A 21,950-nucleotide genomic window follows, 5' to 3' on the forward strand; every position below is an offset into this window, starting at 1 on the left:
ATTTATTGAGTGCTTACTATTCATTCAGGTGTATTTACTGAGCGCTTACTGTGTGCAGAGCACCGTACTAAGCCCTTGGGAAAGTGCAATACAGCAATAAAAAGAGACAATCACTGCCCACAATGAGCTCACAGTCTAGGGCGAGGGGAGACAGACATCAATACAAGTAAGCAGACATACATCAATATAAATAAATGAAATAACAGATATATACGTAAGTGCTGTGGGGCTTAAATGATAGTATTTGTTAAACACTTACTACATGCCAGGCATTGGACTAGCACTGGACTGGGTACAAGCAAAGCAGGTTGGATCCAGTCTCTGTCCCACATGGGGCTCACAGTCTCAATCCCCATTTTACAGATGAGGTAACTGAGGCACAGAGAAGTGAAATGACTTGCCCGAGGTCACACAGCAGACAAGTGATGGAGCTGGAATTAGAACCCATGACCTTCTGACTTCCAGGTCCGTGCTCTATCCGCCATGCCCTGCTGCTCACTGTATGCAGAGCACTGTAGTAAATGCTTGGGAGTATACAATAAAACAGAATTAGAAGACATGTTCCCTGCCCTTAATGAGTTTACAGTCTAGAGGAAGGAGATGAGGCAAAAACATGCAAATGAAATGAAAGATGGAAGCACAAGGATGTTAGAAGATTGATGAGGGCACCATCAAAAGACCCTGTATAGTCTGTATAGAGCTATGCCAAAGAGTGGAGGTAAATAATTGTCATATTTGTTAAGCATTTATTGTGTGTCAAGTACCATTCCAAGCTCTGGGGTAAATACAAGTTAAATCAGATTGGACACAGTTCCTGTCCCACATGGAGCTCTTGGCCTTAAGTAAGAGGGAGAACAGATACTTAATCCCCATTTTACAGATAAGAAAAACTGAACTGAAGCCCAGAGGGATCAAGTGACTTGTTCAAGGTCACACAGAAGACAATTGGTCGTGACTGGATTAGAACCGAGGTCCTCTAACTCCCTTCTCTCAGGACACGTTGCTTCCCAAATGGGTTAATTAGAATGACTGGAGACAGAGAGGCTAGTTTGGAAAAGTTTCCTATCAATCAATCAATCAATGAGCAGTATTTAACGAGCTGAGCACTGTACTAAGCCCTTGGAAGAGTACAATATAGCAATAGAAGAGATTTGGAGCACTAAATAGCGAGGTACAGAGAGATGAGGTTGGATAAATCAGGCAGGAGCAGATCCCTCGATAATTTGGCATTAGGCCTGAGGTGACCTTAGGATTGGTTGCAACATCGTGAAGCGTGGGATGGCAGGGACCTAATCACCAAAGGGGTCAGAGCGGTTGGAGGCAAAAGGGACATAAGATCTCCTGACCAGTAATGGAGAAGGAAGGACGTCTGGAGTTCCTGTTCATTCATTAATTGATTCGGTTGTATTTATTGAGCACTTACTGTGTACACAACACTGTACTGAGCACTTGGGAGAGTACCCTATAACAGTAAACAGACTCATTCCCTGCCCACAATGAGCTTACACTTTAGAGGGGGAGACAGACATGAATAATAATAATGATGGTATTTTTAAAGTGCTTACTATGTGCCAGGCACCGTTCTGCACGCTGGGGTAGATTCAGGGTAATCGGGTTGTCCCACGTGCAGCTCACGGTCTCAATCCCAATTTTACAGATGAAGTAACTGAGGCACAGAGAAGTGAAGTGGCTTGCCCAAGGAGGAGCTGGGATTCGAACCCATGTCCTCTGACTCCCAAGCCCGTGTTCTTGCCACTAAGCCATGCTGCTCCATATAAATAAATTACAGATATGTACATAAGTGCTGTGGGGCTGGGAAGGAGGATTCATTCATTTATTCATTTAGTCAAATTTATTGAGCGCTTACATTGTGTAGAGCACTGTACTAAGCACTTGGAAAGTACAATTCAGCACTAAAAAAAGACAATCCCCGCCCACACCAGGCTTACAGTCTAGAAGTGGGGAGAAAGACATCAAAGCAAGTAAGCAGGTATCAATATAAATAGAATTGGAGATATGTACATATATACACAAGTGCTGTGGGCAGGGGAGGGGTTAAAGAAAAGGGAGCCAGTCAGGGAGATGTGGAGGGGTGGCGAAGCTGAGGACAAGGAGGGCTCTATCTGGGATGAATAAAGGATAATAATATTGGTATTTGTTAAGCTCTTACTATGTGCAGTGCACTGTTCTAAGCGCTGGGGTAGATACAGGGTAATCAGATTGTCCCACATGAGGGTCACAGTTAATCCCCATTTTACAGATGAGGTAACTGAGGCACCGAGCAGTGAAGTGACTTGCCCACAGTCACACAACTGACAAGTAGCAGAGTCGGGATTCGAACCCATGACCTCTGACTCCAAAGCCTGGGCTCTTTCCACTGAGCCACGCTGCTTCGCATGAATAAAGGGAGCAATAAGGGTGATGCAGAAGGGAGTGGGAGAAGAGAGGAAGACTTAGTCTTCATCCTCTCTAGTCATTTATCAATAATAACAACAATGTTGGTATTTGTTAAGCACTTACTATGTGCAGAGCACTGTTCTAAGCACTGGGGTAGATACAGGGTAAACAGGTTGTCCCACATGAGGCTCACAGCCTTAATCCCCATTTTACAGATGAGGTAACTGCGGCACAGAGAAGGTAAGTGACTTGCCCAAAGTCACACACCTGACAGGTGGTGGAGCCGGGATTAGAACCCATGACCTCTGACTCGCAAGCCCGGGCTCTTTCCACTGAGCCACGCTGCTTCTCTAATCATCAGTCAATCGATGGTAATTACTGAGCACTTCTTATGTATAGAGCACTGTTCTAAGGGCTCAGTATCCTTTTTTAGTAGCATTTTTAAGCACTTGCCAGGCACAGTATTAGTCGTTGAGGTAGATACACGATAATCAGATTAACCACTGTGTCTGTCCCACATGGAGCTCACAGTCTAAATTCCCAGCATGGCCTGGGAGTCAAGAAGATCATGATTCTAATTCTGGCTTCACCACTCGTCTTCTGTGTATTATTGTTATCATCATTATTATTTTACAGATGAGATATCTGGAACCCAGAGAATTTAAGCGACTTAAGTATCCTTTTTTAGCAGTATTTTTAAGCACTTGCTAGGCCCAGTATTAATCGTTGAAGTAGATACACGATAATCAGATTAGCCACTGTCCCTGTCCCACATGGAGCTCACAGTCTAAATTCCCAGCGTGACCTGGGAGTCAAGAGGATCATGATTCTAATTCTGGCTTCACCACTTGTCTGCTGTGTATTATTGTTATTATCATTATTATTTTACAGATGAGATATCTGGAACCCAGAGAATTTAAGCGACTTGTCCAAGATTAGATCTGAGGTCCTCTGACCCCCAGGCCCATGCTAGAATGCCTCGTTATTGTTGTACTGTGCTGTACCGAGCACTTATCTTTGACAGAATGGGACTGGGGAAAGAGAAAATCCTTCTAGGTAGATGCAACTGAGGCAGTACCGAATCTCTAATGCCTTTATTTTGGGGCCGATGACTGCCTCTAGTTCCTTCAAATCCTTTCCCAGCTAGTGTCAGATGGTCCTATAATTAGTTGAGACTCATAAAAGCTAATTGACTTTCCCAAGCTCCCCAGAGATGCCAGAAAAGAACCAGGGTCAGGTGACCCTGTTGCCTCTTTGAAATGTGAACTTTGATTACCAAAAGAAAAAAGAAACAATGAAGTAAAATTCCTTTTTTAAAAATGTCACTGCAGAGTGCTCACTCATTAACACTGTATTACTAATCCTTAGCTCTGTCTGAGGAACTACAAATTGACCAGAGTAATTTCTTTTAATGATGCGATTATAGATAATCTATTCCGAGGGCTAAATGTTAATATAGCACTTTAGGGCAGCTAATGAAGGGGCATCCGAGTGGAACAAAAATAGATCTTGTTGATGTTGGATAAGGGAGTAAAGTATTTAAAGATATTCATAAGAGTAGGGATCATGGAGACCAATTTCTATTGTACTCCCCCAAGGCCTAACACAGTGCCCTACACGCAAATAGGCGTCAATAAATGCTACTGATTGATTAACGGATATTCAACATGAAGGAACAAAAAGCGGTGCGAATCTAGACTTCATTTCACTCATTTTTAATCCTCTTTGATATTTAATTTGTCCTGGTTTTTTTCCATGCATACACTGTTATAGAAGATACTGGTCTTTCAGTAAAAGTAGATGCTCTGCCCATTGTAACGGTCAATAAATACCATTGCTTAGTGGATTCAGTAATAACATTTATTGAATAACTACTGGAGACAGGATACTCTACTGAGCACTTGGGATGGATCAAATAAAGTAACAGGTCCACTGACTACATGGAGCTTACATTTTATAGTAATAATAATTGTTAAGTGCTTACTCTGTGCCGGGCATCGTACTAAGTGTTGGGGTGAATTCAAGTAAATTGGGTTGGACACAGTCCCTGTCCTGCGTCAGACTCACAGTCTTAATCCCCATTTTAATAATAATGTTGGTATTTTTTAAGTGCTTACTATGTGCAGAGCACTGTTCTAAGCGCTGGGGTAGATACAGGGTAATCAGGTTGTCCCACATGAGGCTCACAGTTAATCCCAATTTTACCGATGATGTAACTGAGGCACAGGGAAGTGAAATGACTTGCCCAAGGGCACATAGCAGAAAAGTGGTGGAGTCAGAATTAGAACCCATGACCTTCTGACTCCCCGGCCCATGTGCTATCCATTACACCATGCTGCTTCCCTTAAGAACATCATATATATATATATACATATATGTGAAATGGAGCCCTCTATGAAATCAACATTTTAAACATTTGGTGTTCCTCATATCTAGCTCATTATGCCCTTAAAAATGTAAATTGCCTGTTAGATTTTGGGGGGTAAATTTTTAGTTATTAATTTGAGATTAGTTACTAGGAGGCAGCATGGTCTAGGGGAAAAAATATGGGCCTTGGTGTCAGAGGATCTGGATTATAATCCCAGGTCTGCCACTAATCAGTTGTATGACCTTAGGCAAGTCATTTCACATCTCTGTATCTCAGTTCTCTCATCTGCAAAATGGGAAGTCAAACCCTGTTCTCCCTCCTACTTAGCCTGTGACCCCCACGTGGGACCTGATTAACTTGCATCTACCCCACTGCTTAGTACAATAAGCACTGTTGAAATACCCCAGTTATCATTATTATTATCACTGCACCAAATACTGGTCTCAAAACCACCAAAAGTTCAAAAGGTAATGTTTCCAGAAAATGAGGAGTCACATAATCTACTCTGCTCCAACATTACAAGCAGCCCAGCCCTGTTGAAAAATGAAAATCAAAGAACCAACACCAACATATGCAGTTAAGTGGGTGTGTTGCTGTGATGCTGAATAATTGGCACCTGTCAGTATTCTGGGCATGTAAAGAGAAGACAGCAAAACTGGTCCAATCAATCGACCAATTAATCTGTGGTATTTATTGAGCATTTGCTATGGGCAGAGTATTGTACTAAGTGCTTGAGAGAGTACAGTGCAACGGTCTCTGACCATAATGATCTTACAGTGCAGAGAGTGAGCTTGCAGTCAGAGGGTGAAAAGAGTCAGAAAGGAAAGACTTTCCTTGCTGAGAAATATCAACCACACCAGGAGCATCTTGGGGCACCTGAGAAGTCAGACAATGCAATGCAACAATGTGTAGCAACTTGCGGACCAAATGAAGAAAGCCTCACAACAACAACAATAATAATAATAATGAAAAGAACAACAATAATAATATTCATTCATTCAATTATATTTATTGAGCACTTACTGTTTGCAGAGTCCTCTACTAAGCTCTTGGGAGAGTACAGTATAATTCTATTTATTTATATTTATGCCTGTTTGGTTGTATTTTTGTCTCTCTCCCTCTCTCTAGAGTATGAGCTTATTGTGGGTAGGGATTGTCTCTCTTTATTGCTATATTGTTCTTTACAAGTGGTTAATATAGTGCTTTGCACACTGTAAGCGCTCAACAAGCATGATTGAATGAAATCAAAGGCAACAGACACATTCTCTGCCCACTATGACCTCACACTCTAGAGGGGGAGTCAGATATTAATATAAATAATAAATTAGAGATATATACATAAATGTTGTGGGGCTGGGAGGGGGGAAGTGCTCTGCACCCAGTAAACATTCAAAAAATACGATTGAAGGAATGACTGATCAAAGGGAGGAAGTCAGGGTGATGCAGCAGGGAGGGGGAGAAGAGGACAGGCAGGGGCTTAGTCAGGGAAGGCCTCTTGGAGGAGATGAGCCTTCAATAAGGCTTTGAAGTGGGGGGAGAGTCATTGTCGGATTTAAAGAGGGAGGGTGTTCCAGGCTAGAAGCAGGACGTGAGCCAAGGGTTGGTGATGAGGTGAGAGTGAGGCACGGTGAGAAGGTTAACAGCTCCATAGGACTGAAGTGTGTGGGCTGGGATGGAGAAGGAGAGAAGGGAGGTGAGGTAGGAGGGGATGAGAGCTGATGGAGTGCTTTAAAGCTAATGGTGGAAAATCTGTCTTTGATGCAGAGATGGATGGGCAACCTATGGAGTTTTTGAAGGAGTGGGGTGACACGTCCTGAACTTTTTTTGTAGGAAAATGATCCGGGGACCAGAACGAAGTAAGGACCGGAGTGGTGTTTAAGTGCTTATTATGTGCAGGACACTGTCCTATGCCCTAGGGTAGACGAAAGTAAATTAGATTGGACACAGTCCCTGTCCCACATTCATTCAGACATTCAATAGTATTTATTAAGCACTTGCTGTGTGCAGAAGACTGTACTAAGCGCTTGGGAAAGTACAACATTAAAGAGTGACAATCCCTGCCCACACCAAGCTCAGTCTCAAGGAGAGGAGACAGACACCATAACAAATAGTCATCAATACAAATATATAAAATTGCAGATATATACATTAGTGCTGTGGAGCTGGGGGGGGTGGGGGAGAGCAAAGGGGCCAGGTCAGGGTGACGCAGAAGGGAGTGGGAGATGAGGAAAAGTGAAGATTAGTCTGGAAAAGCCTCTTGGAGGAGGTGTGCCTTCCACCTTTGAAGTCTTTGAAGTCGGGGAGAGTAATTGTCTGGGGGACAACCTGATTACCCTGTATCTACCCCAGCACTTAGAACAGTGTATTTGTAAGTGCTTAACAAATACCAATATTATTATTATGATGATTTGAGGAGGGAGAGCATTCCAGGCCAGAGGCAGGACGTGGGCCACGGGTCAGTGGCATGACAGGTGAGACTGAGGCACGGCGAAAAGGTCACCTGAGCAAAGTGTGAGGGCTGCGATGTAGAAAGAGAGAAGTGGGTGAGGTAGGAGGGGGGAAGTTGATGGATTGCTTTAAAGCCAACTGTGAGGTGGTTTTGTTAAACACAGAGGTGGGGGGGCAACCACTGGAGATTTTTGAGGAGGGGAGTGGCGTGCCCTTAGTGTTTCGGTAGAAAGATGATCCAGAGAGCAGAATGAAATATGGACTGGAATGAGGAGAGGCAGAAGGTTGGGAGGTCAGCAAGGAGGCTGATGCAGTCATCTAGGTGGAATAGGACGAGTGGTGGTATTAACGTGGTTTTGCAATTTGGATGGAGAGGAAAGGGAGAATTTTAGCGATGTTGTGAAGGTGGGACTGACAGGATTTGATGACAGATCGAATATGTGGGTTGAATGAAAGAGAAGAATCAAGGATAACGGCAAGGTTACGGGCTTGTGAGACGTAAAGGACGGAGTTGCCATCTACAGTGACGGGAAAGTCCAAAAGAGGACAGGGTTTGGGAGGGAAGATAAGGAGTTCCGTTTTGGACATGTTACGTTTGAGGCGATGGGAGGACACTCAAGTAGAGATGACTTGAAGGCAGGAGGAGTTGTGAGCCTGGAGAGAGGGAGGGAGATCAGGGGAAGAGATGTAGATTTGGGTGTCATCTATAGAGATATGATAGTTGAAGCCATGGGAGCGAATGAGTTCTCCAAGGAAATGAGTGTAGATGGAGAATAGAAAGGGCCTAGAACTGAACTTTGAGGGACCCCCACAGGTAGGGGGAGGGAGGCAGAAGAGGAGCTGGTAAAGGGGACTGAGAATGAAAGGCCAGAGAGATGAGGGGAGAACCAGAAGAGGACAGAGTCAATGAAGCCGCTTAACAAATGTCATTATTATTATCTAACATTACACTTAACATTCTCAAAGCCCTACTAAAATCAGATTACCTTCAGGAAGCAAGAATAATTATGATTATTTCCTGAATAATTTCTCATCTCCCCACCCTATATGACATATGCACCCGAGTTGGGTTGTTTTTTTGGTCTTAATTTGTTTTAGTGGCGTTTGTTAAGCGCTTACTATAATAATGTTAATAATAATAATTGTGGTATTTGTTAAGCACTTACTACGTGCCAGGCAATGTATTAAGCACTGGGGTGGATACCAGCAAATGGAGTTTGGCACGCGTGCCAGGCACTGTCCTAAGCACTGGTGCAGCTACAAGCTAATCAGGTTGGACACAGTCCATGTCCCCCATGGGGCTCACAGTCTTAATCCCCATTTTGCAGATGAGGGAACTGAGATCCGGGGAAGTGAAGTGACTTCACTTAGGTACTAAACTCCCAGCTCCCCAGTGCTTATTTACCGGTCTTTATATTCAGCTGCCTCCCCTACCTGTAATTTTTTCAATGTCTGTTAAATATAAAGTTCCGGTCCCCCTCTAGACCGTAAGCTCATGGTGTGCGGGGAACTTGTCTACCAATTCTGTTTTAATTGTTCTAGTGTACTCTCCCAAGCTCTTAGTACAGTGTTCTGCACACAAGAAGTGCTCAATAAATATGACTGATTTGATTGACTGGTTGTCCTGATCGTGTCTGCTTTAGCATACTCCCCCAAGTGCTTAGTATAGCACTCTGTGCAGAGTAAGGACTCTATCTAATCCAGGCTCTGCCACTTGTCTGCTGTGCGTCCTTGGGCAAGTCACTTCACTTCTCTTTGTCTCAGTTACCTCATTTGTAAAATGGGGATTGAGACTGTGAGCCCCACATGGGACAGGGACTGTGCCCAACTCAATTTCCTTGTATAAGAATAACGTTGGTATTTGTTAAGCGCTTACTATGTGCAGAGCACTGTTCTAAGCGCTGGGGGAGATACAGCGTAATCAGGTTGTCCTACGTGAGGCTCACAGTCTTAATCCCCATTTTACAGATGAGGTAACTGAGGCACAGAGAAGTTGAGTGACTTGCCTGCAGTCACACAGCTGACAAGTGGCTTAGGCGGCATTCAAACCCATGACCTCTGACTCCCAAGCCCGTGCTCTTTCCACTAAGCCACACTGCTTCCATCCACCCCAGCATTTAGTACAGTGTCTGGTATATAGTAAGTGCTTAACCAGTACCATGATGATTGATTATTATAATCTTTTGACTAATGAAAGGTAAAATAAAACCTCACATAGCTTTCAGATAGTTGAAAACTGCATGTCATTTTTGAGGGTGGAGTAACATGACACATAGCTATTGAGAAATGAATGACTTTTGAGCAAAAAGTTAAGAAATGAGTGACAGGGCCACTTTAAAGAAAGAATGAGCCTGCGAGTCTGGAGAACTGGATTCTCATCCTGGCCCTACCACTTTCCTTCTGTGTAACCTTTGACTTGATTTCTCTGGGCCTCAGTTTCTTCATCTGTAAAACAGAAATGATCTCTCCTCTTAGAAAAGCTCCTTGTGGCCAGAGAATGTTTCTATCAACTCTGCTTTATTGTACTCTTCTAAGTGCTTAGAATAGTGTACTTAATAAATTTAATAATAACTATAATAATAATTATGGTATTTGTTAAGCACTTACTATGTGTCAGACACTGGGAAAAATACAAGCAAATCAGGTTGGACACAGCCCCTTGTCCCAGGTGGGGCTCAAAGTCTCAATCCTCATTTTACAGATGAAGTAACTGAGGCACAGAGAGGTTAAGTAACTTGCCCAAGGTCACTCAGCAGACAAGACCTTCTGCCTCCCAGACCCCTGCTCTATCCACTACACCATGCTACTTCTCTAACTGATCGCTTGATTATTTGCCCTGATTATCTTGAAACTATCCCAGCACTTAATACAGTGCTTGGCACATAGTATGTGTTTACTGTGATGATGATCAATCATTCATTCACTCAATTAATTATATTTATTGGGCACTTACTAAGAGTTTGGGAGAGTATAGCACAACAGAATTAGCAGGCATGTGATAATGATGATGACAATGAAGAGTCCTAGGTGCTTAAAAGATTAAATATGCCAACACAATAAGCAACAGTTATGTTGTGTGCACCGTGTGTGGTTGGACCATGAGTCTATTGGTCTTTTCATCCGCACGCGCAATCATAGGTGAATTTCACCGTCACTTGGGTCTTCAAATACAAAGAGCAACTTTACACTTCCACTTGAATAGGCAGCCTCCCTAATTTATGCGATAAAAATCATTATCATCATCAGAAAGCATTTAGCGATCACCTACCAGCACTTAACAAAGGTAGAAGGAATGGATGGAAGAAAGAACTATTGTTGGTTTGAATCTCCCCTGATTACCCTTATTACCATTATCGGCTAATTGCCTACAGACTACTGCGTTTTCTGCAAAACCATAATGAATCATCATTCTTCAGTGGATCAGTGGATTGGGAAAATACAGGACTTAGAGGTTTCACTTTCAAAGTATATTTAAAGACTTTTTTCACACGATACATTATCTTGTGGTGGTCTGTTTTAAATGAAAATGGTACGTAAAGTTAATTTCTTAGAGATGTAAGTTATACTTCACAGCACTGTTCTAATTACTGATGAGACCTTCGGTTCCTGCAAAGCAACTCTCTCTAACACAGACTTTAATTGTAGAAAATCACATTGTTGACAGCATCCCTTTAGAAATGAGAGCAAAAAAAAAATAAGAAACATAATCAGGCCCTTTAATATCCTCCAGCGCTAGTACAAAATCTCCTCTTCAAGACTCTTCTTCCTCACTATGCTTATTATCTGCATTTTTCAGTTGATGAGTCTGAGCTACTTGTCTACAAAGGCTAGATGACGTTTCTAATCACACAGTAGTTCACTGCTGGGTTTTACAACTAGATGCTGGGTTTTCTAAATCCATTCTAATTTTCTCCACCAGTCATGGTCTCTTACATCCAGTTTGAAATTAACACTTCCCTCCTGGTTCTTGAAGCTTCACAGACTGGGTTTCACAGCAGAGGAAGCAGGGAAACATTCATTTATTCATTCATTCATTCATTCATTCAATAGTATTTATTGAGCGCTTACTATGTGCAGAGCACCGTACTAAGCATTTGGAATGTACAATTTGGCAGAATGGCCCAGTGGAAAGAGCATGGGCTTGAAAGTCAGAGCACCTGGGTTCTATTCCAACTCTGTCACTTGTCTCCTGTGTGACCTTGAACAAGTCACTTCACTTCTCTGTGACTGTTACCTCATCAGTAAAATGGGGATTAAGACTGTGAGCCTTAGGTGGGACAGGGTCTGTGCCCACCCTGATTATCTTGTATTATAGCAATAATAATAATGGTATTTGTTAAGCGCTTACTATGTGCCAGGCACTGTTCTAAGCGCTGGGGTAGATAAAAGGTAATCAGGTTGTCCTACGTGGGCCTCACAGTCTTAATCCCCATTTTATAGATGAGGTAACTGAGGCACAGAGAAGTTAAGTGGCTTGCCAAAGGTCACAATGCAGACAAGTGGCAGAGCCAGGATTGGAACCCACATCCTCTAACTCCCAAGCCTGTGCTCTTTCCACTGTGCCTCGCTGTATCTAGTCTAGTGTTTAGTTCAGGACCTGGTACATAGTAAGCGCTTAAAAAATATCATTAAAAAAGGCTACCTATATGTCATTAGTGCTTAGAACAGTGCTTGGCATATAGTAAGCACTTAACAAATACCAGAAAATATACCATTAGCAGATTTCATTTTGGAGAGGTTTTTATCTAGAACTTTCAGACTATTGTAAAGTATTGTTCCTGGTCACCGAATTCCTGTCTCCCAGACAGATTATGGCGCTTTTCAAAGGTATTTGTTAAGTGCTTACTATGTGTCAAACACTGTTCTACATATTGGGGTAGGTTCAAGTTAATTAGGTCAGACACAGTCCCTGTCCCGTATGGGGATCACAGCCTCAGTAGGAGGGGACAGAAGGTATTTAATCCCCGTTTTATAGATAGGGTAACTGAGGCACAGAGAAGTGAAGTGACTTGCCCATGGTCATCCAGCAGACACATGGCAGAGTCCGGATTAGAACCCAGGTCCTTCTCACCCCAGTTTAGTGCTCTTTCTATTAGGCCATACTGCTTCTTAAAGACCCTTTCCCCTTTATGATGAAACAGACCAGGTAAATAACTGCACAGAAACTTTACATAAAGCTTTGGACCAAAGATTAACACTTTTCCCAGTTGCGCTACCAGATGAATTTGAGAAAAACAAGAGACAGCGATGAATTCAAGTAGGCTATTACTCAACTGGAAAATACGCAGCAGACAGCCTCTTGAATGACCAGTCAAGTCTTCGCTTACATTTCTGGTTCCTAAAATGACATCTTTGTGAATATTATGAATATTACTGCCTCATTAGTCAGTCACCCAGATCATTTATCCCTATAATTATAAATTGGTTCAGTTATCCAGATATTTCATCTTTGTGAATATTATGATTTCTGCTCAACTAGTCAACCAGATCATTTCTCCCCATAATTATATTTTGCATTCAATTATCCGGATATTTCACTTTATATACATATTCATCTGAAATAGCCAGTTATTGGAGATCATAGTGTCACCTCCTCAAAGAGGCCTTCCCAGACTGAGCTCCCCTTTTCCCTCTGCTCCCTCTACTCACCCCTTCACCTCTCCTCAGCTAAGCCCTCTTTTCCCCCCTTTTCCTCTGCTCTTCCCCATCTCCTTTCCCCTCCCCTCAGCACTGTACTCATCTGCTCAACTGTATATATTTTCATTACCCTATTTATTTTGTTAATGAGATGTACATCACCTTGATTCTATTTATTTGCTATTGTTTTAATGAGATATTCATCCCCTTGATCCTATTTATTGCTATTGTTCTTGTCTGTCTGTCTCCCCCGATTAGACTGTAAGCCTGTCAAAGGGTGGCAACTGTCTCTATCTGTTACCGATTTGTACATTCCAAGCGCTTAGTACAGTGCTCTGCACATAGTAAGCGCTCAATAAATACTATTGAATGAATGAAGTGTACGGTTTGAAGGTGAATTAACTGATCGTCTTGTAAAAAAAAAATTACTATGAAAAAACACTTTTGGTCTAGCACCAGCTCTTTTCAGTATTTTGTTGCCATAACATACTCTTCATCAGTTTCTGAAGGCAGTTTTGCAGTCTTGATAGACGTTTTGAAGACTAGATGAACATAAATCTAGAGGAGCTAAATAGAATATCTCAAACTTTATTATAATTGCTACTGGATTTCACAAATTTCATAACAGGAGTACTCGTACACCAACGGGAGAGGTAGGACCCACTTAAGATTTGTTACTCCACTGTAAGAGTTCTCAAGGACTCAAATTTTGGAACCCAAACCAGGTCTGCCCTCAGGAACCTGAGAACGCTTTTCACTCTAAATAGAGAAATTCTAATCTCCCTGATTTCCTAATAAGAACTCCTCTTGCTGCCTTACAAGTAAGCTAAAAGTGGAGGTGTTCCTATTTTCTTAAAAAGAGAACAAGTTTGGACACAAATTAATTCTGGAGTGAAACTTAATTAGGTTATTCTACAAGAAACATGTCTAAGCGAAAAATTGGTTCTACCATGGGCAACTTTTCTTTGAAGTCCAATTTGCAGGGATGTATATAGACAGCTTGCCCTGGTGGAAATACCATGGGCCTGGGTTCTAATCCCAGCTCTGCCACTTGTCTGCTGTATGACCTTGGGCAAGTCACTTAACTTCTCTGTGCCTCATTCACTAGATCTGCAAAATGAGGATTAAGGCTGTGTACCTTACGTAGGTCAGTGACAGTGCCCAAACTAATTATTTTGTAGCTTGTGCCTGGCACATAGGAAGCACTTAACAAATGCTATAAACTAATAAGGAAATGAATCGGATATGTGATGTTGAAATCATATTTGAGCAGGAAATCCCTTAATGGAAAAAATTATATTGATTCTTTTATTCTGAATTTACTTGGCTTTCTTAGAGAATCTTGCTTTAGTTATGATTTTCATAAAGCACTGTGCTAAATCCAGTGGTAGACACAAAGTAATCCCACCAGACACATTTCTTTACCCACATGGAGATCATAATAGAATGGTTTGTTACACAGTAAGCGCTCAGTAAATACAATTGCATGAATGAATGAATCTAAGGGTACGGAGAGCTGATATCTTATCCTTATCATACAGAAGAGGAGACTGGGTCACAAAATGTGTAGGTGTCTTATTCACGTTGTTGTCTTTGTCTTATTATATGGTATTCGGATTTGTGTTTTGCTTTCCTTGGGTGTCCATCGCCAAGTTTTTCCCCATCCCTTGTTGTCTTATTCTTACGCTATGAAGCCCTCGAAGGGCAAGGAGCTTACCTGATTTATTAATAATAATATAATAATTGTATTTGTTAAGCACTTACTGTGTACCAGGCACTATACTAAGCACTAGGTAGATACAAGCAAATCGGGATGGACAGAGTCCCTGTCCCATGTGGGACTCACAATCTCAATCCTCATTTCTCAGATGAGGTACCTGAGTCCCAGAGAAGTGAAGTGACTTGCCCAAGGTCACACCACAGACAAGTGGTAGAGCGGGGATTAAAACTCATGACCTGATTCCCAGGCCCGGGTTCTCTCCACTACGCCATGCTGCTTCTCCCTGTACTTTCTCTCCAAATTTAATCAATTCTTTGCACAATACAAGCACCTAATAATTACTATTACTCTTACTACAATGCAGCAGATCGGTGGTTATAATCTGGATCTCCTGTCGGTGAGTCCTATACTCTTTCCGCTAAAGCTAGAGAAGAAAAACAAGGTACAAAATGGCCCTCCTGCTCCTCCCATTTAAAAGATGTATGGAGGATGAACTGAACAAAACTCTGGTTCTAGTAGGTGGCTAATGAGGTACAGGCTTTGCTAAAGCTAGGAAACAAGGAAAAGGAGAATTGTTTCCAGAATGAACTTGCTATAACGGGATTGCAAAGGAAGAATGGGTTGCTAAACAGTACCCCTGTTGTCAAAAAAGAAGTCTGAGGTCCCTGGAAAGATGGAGGGAGGTGCAGCTGAGGGATTTGCCTGCAGTTTCTTTCATCTCTTTCCTCCCAACTCCTCCCACCCTCCACCCACTGGGGACATCTTTTTGTTTCAGCCAACCATAATTTCCCTCGCCCCCCCCAGTCCCTGGGATGTACAAGAAAGGGGGAAATGAAGCCACTCAAAAAAAATTACAATATTTGTTAAGCACTCACTATGGTCTAAGCACTGTTCCAATTCCTGGGGTAGATATAAATTAATCAGGTTGAATACAATCCCTGTCCCAGATGGAGCTCACAATCTTAATCCCCATTTTACAAATGAATGACTTTTACAGGTAAGGTATCTGAAGCCCAGAGAAGTGAAGTGACTTGGCCTAGTTCACATAACGGACAAGTGGCAGAGGTGGATTGGAACCCAGGTCCTTCTGACTCTCGACCCGTGCAGAAAGAGCATGGGCGTGGGAGTCAGAGGTCATGGGCTCTAATCCCCATTCAGCCAGTTGTCAGCTGGGTGACTTGGAGCAAGTCACTTAACTTCTCTGGGCTTCAGTTCCCTCATCTGTAAAATGGGGATTACGACTGTGAGCCCTATGTGGGACCACTCGTTACCTTGTATCTCTCCCAGGGCTTAGAACTGTGCTTGACACCTAGTAAGCGCTAAACAAATGCCATTATTATTATTAATTATTGCCATCTAAACCAGGCTGCTTTTCTACAGTGTCTCTTTCATGCACCTAATGAGACTGATGAGTGTACTTATTGATATAAGTGAGCAGGTGTGTCTAAAGAATGAGTGAGTGTTAACATGAGTGTCCAATTAAAATGATATTAGACAAAGCTAGTGTTTGAGAAGCTGAGGCTAGGGATTAGAGCCACTCTCAAAAACAATAGTGAGGGGGGAAGGTATTTTTCCTCTTTCTTTCTTAGCCTGAGGCTGATTCTCCATCAACCAAATCCAGAGTCGCAGGTAAAACTTCCTACATTGTGTTGTTATTCTCCTTTGTTTTTAAAGTAGTAGCCCCTCTAGATTTGATTTTCCCAAGACATATTTGACTGGAGTTTTAAAAATTCTAGGAATCTTAAATCATTTTTCCCCCTCCTGCTAGGAATAATGAGGTCATTAAAAACATGTTGATATTAACTCAGGATGAATTCTTTGAATTTCCAATTTCTGCCTTTCAGTGAGTTTCCAAACAGCAAGAGATCTCTGCAGGTGTGAAGTATGTTGGCCCAGATCTTCAGAACCTTTTCAGAATAAAACAATTTGTTTTAGTACCAGATGTATGTGGAGAAATGAAATTGCTTTGGAATTTGGCAGGCCATAGCAGTTGCTCTCATGCACAAATGGAAAAAAAAGTTACTTTTTTTCCTTTTCCTTGAACATTATTCCTTACTTAGCTGAACCTCCTGCATTTGACTTAGAAGCTCAAGAGGATGTTGGTTTAGGCAGGGGGAATTAGTGTTTGGGGAAAGAAATATATCTTCCTTGTTTCCTCATCTCTTTTCCATCTTCAGTTGCTTTCAGTTCCACCTGTGCCTTGGTCTTAATTCATGCCATCAGATCATAATTTAAGAAACTTTTCAAATAAGTGCAATGAAAGGACATTCAGTTTTTGAGCACTTTATGCCGGGATCAGACTGGACACTTTAAATATCATAGGAAGATAACATTTTTGGAAACTTTTCATATTAAAATCACATCCGAGCAGACTAAGTTTATTTCCCAAGATGTGTGACTCAGTGCCATATTGGAATATTATAAAGGCCTGATCCATGATTTGGGCTTTTGTCTAAAATCTCATCTCTTTTATCCAGTTCCATTGGACATTTTCTCACTGGGCTGATATGTAAGCTGCAGTTTTAGCATTTAAAATTGGAGGGTGATGGTCTGGGTATTGCGGGGGGATAATAAGAATAATGACGATGACAATATCAATGATGGTATTTATTTAGGTGCTTAATGTTTATTCAGTTGTATTTATTGAGCACTTACTGTTTGCAGAGCACTGTACTAAGTGCTTGGAATGTCGAATTTGGCAACAGATAGAGACAATCCTTGCCCAACGATGGGCTCACAGTCTAACCAAGCTCTCATTCTGGCTTGACCAAGTCAGGTTACTTCTGAGTGTCTCAGTTCCCTCACTTACAAAAGAGAGATTCGCCTCTAGTTTCCCTCCTATTTAGACTGTGAGCCCCATGTGGGATCTAATTATCTTGTATCTACCCCACATTTAGCACAGTTCTTGGCCCACAGTAAGGGCTTAACTGATAATTATTATTATCCTTATTATTATTAACCTCTCTTTTCAGTACATGACTTCATGCAGGGCATAGTCTTAGGAAGTTCACTCTGAGGAAAACCTCAGAGATTTGACATGGCAGAAGTAATAGGCTTCCTGGGACAAGGATGGAGTTTGAGGTTCCTGGGAGACCAAGTATTTTAAGCCAGTCTATTGATGCAGATGTACTCTCCCTAGAGCTTAGAACAGTGCTCTGAATATAAGTGCTCAATAAATACCATTGATGATAATAATGACAATTATGGTATTTGTTGAGCGCTTACTGTATGCCAGGTACTGTGCTGACTTCTGGGGTGGATTCAAGCAAATTAGGTTGAACACAGGTCCTGTCCCACATGGGGCTCACAGTCTCGATCCCATTTTACAGTCTCGAAACATTGATGATGATAATGACAATTATGGTATTTGTTGAGCACTTACTGTATGCCAAAAATGTTATCTTCCTATGATATTTAAAGTGTCCAGTCTGATCCCGGCATAAACAGCTCGCTGTGGGCAGGGAATGTGTCTGTTGTTCTATTGTCTTTTCCGAAGGACTTAGTACAGTGGTATGCACACGGTAAGCGCTTAAGAAATACGATTGAATGAACAGTAATGATAATAGTGATGGTATTTGTTAAGCGCTTACTATGTGCCAAGCTCCATTCTAAGTGCTGAGTTAGATACAAGTCAATCAGGTAGTCCCACGTGGGGCTCACAGTCTCGATCCCCATTTTACAGAAGAGGTAAATGAGGCAAAGAGAAGTGAGGTTATTTGTCCAAGTCACACAGCTGATAAGTGGTGGATCTCCGCGACCTCTGACTCCCAAGCCCGGGCTCTTTCCACTGAACCACACTCCTTAGTAGTAATTGTCCAGGCAATATTTGCTTGTAACGCTCGGTGGGGTTTTGCAATAATATTTCCAGCCCGTGAATATGATGGCTTCCTGGGACAAGGATGGAGTTTGAGGTTCCTGGGAGACAAAGTATTTTAAGCCAGTCTATTGATGCAGATGTACTCTTGAATGACAATTATGGTATTTGTTGAGCGCTTACCGTATGCCAGGTACTGTGCTGACGTCTGGGGTGGATACGAGCAAATTAGGTTGAACACAGGTCCTGTCCCACATGGGGCTCACAATCTCGATCTCATTTTACAGATGAGGCAACTGAGGCTTATTCAAGTGACTTGCCTAAAGTCACACAGCAGACAAGTGAAGGAGCTGGGTTTAGAACCCATGACCTTCCGACTCCCAGGCCCATGCTGTATCCACTATGCCACTCTGATTGGTGCAAAACATTCCTACCTACATATCTTTACGATGGACTGATTTTGTTTTTCCTCCCTATAATTTAATGTTACTATCTATCTGTGATGTTACCAGGGGTTTTCAGGCTTAATCCTGGTCCCAGGAGCCCCCAGAGTCACTGTAGAAGCACCCTGGTCAGCCTCTTCCAGATCCTAAAGCCCTCAATTTCTCCCGTTCTTATGCCATAATTATAATAATTGTGATATTCATTCATCGTCACTTACCACGAGAAGCAGCGTGGCTCAGTGGAAAGAGCCCGGGCTTGGAAGTAAGAGGTCATGGGTTCGAATCCCAGCTCTGCCACTTGGCAACTGTGTGACTGTGGGCAAGTCACTTCACTTCTCTGTGCCTCAGTTACCTCATCTGTGAAATGGGGGTTAACTGTGAGCCTCATGTGGGACAACCTGATGACCCTGTATCTACCCCAGTGCTTAGAACAGTGCTCTGCACATAGTAAGCGCTTAACGAATACCAACATTATTATTATATGCCAGGCACTATACTAAGCACTGGGGTGGACACAAGCAAATCACATTGTACAGATGTGCCCCAATCTCCATTGTACAGATGAGCTGAGTCCCAGACGAGTGAAGTGACTAGCCCAAGGTCACACAGCAGACAGGAGGCAGAGCCAAGATTAGAATGACTGTTCTTCTGACTCCTGGGCCCTGTGCTCTAACCATTGAGCCATATTGCAGCTTTGGGATCTAACCTACTCACTGCTCCCCAAGTCCCTATCCTCCTATCTTTGCCACCACAGCCCCTCTAGACCCTTCCACCTATCTGCTGTGTGACCTTGGGCAAGTCACTTTGCTTCTCTGTGCCTGTTACCTCATCTGTAAAATGACTAATGACCGAAACCCTGAGCCTCACGTGGGACAGGGACTGTGTCCGACCCGAATTGCTTGTATTCACCCCAGCAGTTAGTACGCTGCCTGGCACCTAGTAAACACTTAACAAATACCATAATCATTAATATCATTACGGGCAGGGAGCATGTCTACCAACTCCTGTTGTACGCTCCCAAGCACTTGAGACAGTGTTTCACCCAGAGCGTCTTAACAAGAAATTCCTCCCATGGACTGATTGGAAAGAAGTTTAACCTGTGGTGAGAAACAAAACAGGAGAAGGAACCCATTTACTTTGTGTGAATAGCATCCAAGGTAATAGAATGCGCATCTGGTCTTATACTGTAGAGTCATTTCCAACCCAAAATGACTCCTTGCACACCTATCTGCCAGAATGCCCCACCTCCATCTGCAATCATTTGGGAAGTGGATCCAGAGAGTTTTCTCTGTAAAAATACCGAAGTTGTTGACCACTGCCTCCTTCCTTGCAGTCGACTTGAGTCTCTGCCTTCGACAGTTTCCCGTGCCACTGCTGCCCAGCACAGGTGCGTTTTGATTTGTAGCGGATTGTTTTCCACTTGCCCAGTTAGGAATGGAATGGAGATGCCTCTGCTTGATTGTCCCTCCCATTGCCAAGATGGGTAGAGTACTGGAAACTCTCCAGGTGCCATCCTGAGAGGGGTAATGTGCCTCTAGGTAGAGACCATCCTGGCTCGGGCTGAGATAAAGACTCTCCGGGAGCAGGATGAGCACCTTTTGAATTTGCTAAGAGAATGCTCAGCATTTTGCCCATCCTCCTTCTCAGCCCTTTGCTCCTATTTGTGTTTCCATGGGAACCTTCGGTTGATCCGGAAGCTCCACTGGGTATCATCAATGCTCAGTTCTGACATTTGCTGGGCTCCCCTCCCTTTAAAGAGATTCCTGGGTCTTTCAGCGCTGGGAGGCGGGTGTTTTGGGTCCCTGGTAGGAGTAGGAGTCAGGGATGTATGTACATGAGGATTCATTCATTCATTCAATAGTATTTATTGAGCGCTTACTATGTGCAGAGCACTGTACTGAACGCTTGGAATGTACAAATCGGCAACAGATAGAGACAGTCCCTGCCCTTTGATGGGCTTACGGTCTAATCGGGGGAGACAGGAAGACAAGAACAATGGCAATAAATAGAGTCAAGGGGAGGAGGTCACTGCCAGGACATATGAAGTGTTGTCAGTAAGGGGATTTTAAAATTGAGATTGATTCCATTTGGCCAAAGTGATAATAATAATAATGTTGGTATTAAGCGCTTACTATGTGCAGGGCACTGTTCTAAGCGCTGGGGTAGACACAGGGAAATCAGGTTGTCCCATAATAATAATAATAATAATGTTGGTATTAGTTAAGCGCTTACTATGTGCCGAGCACTGTTCTAAGCGCTGGGGTAGGTACAGGGTGATCAGGTTGTCCCCCGTGAGGCTCACAGTCTTAATCCCCATTTTACAGATGAGGGAACTGAGGCACAGAGAAGTTAAGTGACTTGCCCACAGTCACACAGCTGACAAGTGGCAGAAAGTGGATTTCTAGCTCCTGCCTCCAAAACCAAACTCCCTTCCAAGAAAAGCACTACTGCTTCCAAAACCAGCCTCCCTTCAACAAATTACACCCAAGGCTATGATTTTTACACCTGCAAATTGTAAGCGGATTTGGCTCCTGAAGATGATGTAGCCAAACAGTGGTTTAGGGTGAAAATAATTAGCACTTTTTTTAGTGTAGATTAGTGTCAGATGGATTGGCCAATTTTGTATGTTCCAGGAAGTTCTCCGCCCTGGGAGTTGGCGGGGTCTAGTGGGAAGGTGATGGCATCAGGAGGCAGGAAACCCAGGTTTTATCTCTCTACTGACCTCTGGCCCACATCCTGGCCTGGAATGCCCTCTCTCTTCATATCTGACAATTCCTCTCCCCGCTCCTCAAAGCATTATTGAAGGCATGTCTCTTTCAAGAGGCCTTCCCAGACTAAGCCCTCATTTTCTCTTTGCCCACCCCATTCTGCATCACCTTTGCCCTTGGATTTGTTCCCTTTTTCAACCCTCCCTCCACCCCACAGCACTTATGCACATATCCATAATTGATTCATTTATATTCATGCCTGTTTTGCCCCTCTAGATTGTAAACTCATTGTGGGCAGGGGACATGGCTTCCAACTATGTGATATTGAACCCTGCTAAGCACTTAATACATTGTAAGTATTCCATAAATACAATTGATCGATTGATATTATCCCATGGACCTGGAGCATATGCTT

This window comes from Ornithorhynchus anatinus, chromosome 2 (genome assembly GCF_004115215.2).
Source record: "Ornithorhynchus anatinus isolate Pmale09 chromosome 2, mOrnAna1.pri.v4, whole genome shotgun sequence".
In the NCBI taxonomy this organism is placed as follows: Eukaryota; Metazoa; Chordata; class Mammalia; order Monotremata; family Ornithorhynchidae; genus Ornithorhynchus; species Ornithorhynchus anatinus.